Source organism: Lycium ferocissimum, chromosome 12, assembly GCF_029784015.1.
Source record: "Lycium ferocissimum isolate CSIRO_LF1 chromosome 12, AGI_CSIRO_Lferr_CH_V1, whole genome shotgun sequence".
Lineage (NCBI taxonomy): Eukaryota > Viridiplantae > Streptophyta > Magnoliopsida > Solanales > Solanaceae > Lycium > Lycium ferocissimum.
Genome location: NC_081353.1, coordinates 49,411,656 through 49,413,595, shown reverse-complemented (window position 1 = coordinate 49,413,595; position 1,940 = coordinate 49,411,656).

Below are 1,940 nucleotides of genomic sequence, written 5' to 3'. Positions count from 1 at the left end.
GGGGGGGGGATTAGGGGCGTGTTAGAGCTTAAATTTTGAAAAAAAGGCCTTGAGGTTTGAAAGTTAGGGCCGACAGACGGAGATGCGACCGCATTCTGAGTATGCATAGTCGCATCCGTCCAAAGGATAACTTCCCTCTCTCTAACATCCACATCCTGATAGATAGCTACGCCAAGCACGAGCTGCAGTCATTAGTGGATTGTTTTGCCGGGTATCACCAAATACTCATGAGCGAAGAGGACATGGAAAAGACAGCCTTTATCACCCTCTCGGGAGTTCACGTTACGGGGGTAATGTCGTTCGGCCTCAAGAACGCCAGCGCCACATGCATGAGAGCCATGACTACCCTTTTCCATGATATGATGCATTGAGAGATCGAAGTCTATGTGGATGATATTATCATAAAATCAAAAGAAAGCTCAGAACACACTATGCACTTGCGCAAGTTTTTCGACAGGCTTCAAAAATACAATCTGAGGCTGAACCCCGCTAAGTGCGCATTCGGAGTGCCTGCCAGAAAGTTGTTAGGATTCATAGTCTGCCGCAGGGGTATTGAGCTGGATCCTACCAAAATCAAAGCGATTCAAGAGCTGCCACCATCTAAGACCAAGAAGGAAGTCATGAGTTTCTTGGGAAGGTTGAACTACATCGGGCGGTTCATAGCCCAGTCAACTGTGATCATAGAGCCAATCCCTAAGTTTCTCAAGAAAGACACTCCTACGAATTGGACGGAGGAATGCCAAGAGGCATTCGACAAAATCAAAAGATATCTCTCTAATCCTCCCCCGTTCGTGCCGCCTCTGTAAGGGAGTCCTCTCTCCGTACCTATCGCATCAAAGAATCTTTCAATCATACGTCGTTCTAGCATGATGAAGAAGGCAAAAAAGGAACATGCCATTTACTATTGAGCAAGAAGTTTACATCTGCGCGAGGTACACGGTACACGCTTCGTAGAAAAGACTGTTGCGCTCTCCGACTTGGATCGCCTAAAGCTAAGGCACTGCCTATCAGTGTTTACCACCCACCTCATATCCCTAATAGATCCATTGAGATATATTTTTAGGCAATCGATGCCCATGGGAAAATTGGCTAAATGGTAGATGCTGCTGAGTGAATTCAACATCATATAATTAACGCAAAAGGCGATCAAGGGACAAGTCCTAGCCGACTTGCTAGTGGAAATCCCCGTCGATAACGAGCTTGAGCCTTTACGGACTTTCTTCCCAGAGCAAAGGAGGTACGACTGCTATAGAAGAAGTGTTGGATGGGAACCGTACTCGAGGTTGTTGTTCTTTAATGGGCGGTAATTACAAAGGGTCAGCATCGGGACGGTGTTGATATTAGAGAACGGAGACAACACTATGCGGCCGCAAAGCTCAACTTTAGGTGTACCAACAACATGACAGAGTACGAAGCACGTGTCCTCGGCCTCAGGATGGCGCCGGACATGAGCATACTACAGTTATTGGTAATCGGGGACTCCGATTTACTCATAAATCGGGACTCCAATTTACTCATAAATCAAGTACAAGGAAGTTGGGCGATCAAAAATGATATGATACTCCCGTGTGTAAATCTAGTGCGAGAGACTGCGCAGGGAGATTCAAGAATATCGATTTCGATACTCCCGAGAGCCCAAAATGAGTTCGTAGATGCATTGGCTACTTCTATAGCATCCATGATCCGATGGAGTGCTACTGATCTTGGGGTCAAATTAAGAGAAGAAAACTCCCGGCCGGGCGAGGCCGCCGAGGCCAACCATGGGACACCGATAAGACATACTTAAAAAGGGGGAATACCCCCGGGGGAAATTAAAAAACCCAAAAAAAGGATGGGGGGGTAAAGTTTTCCAACAAAAAATATTGTACGAAAGACACCCCATTGGGTTACTTGGCGGACCCAAGGGGGCAAATTCCCAAAAAAAGTAAACCAGGGGCCCT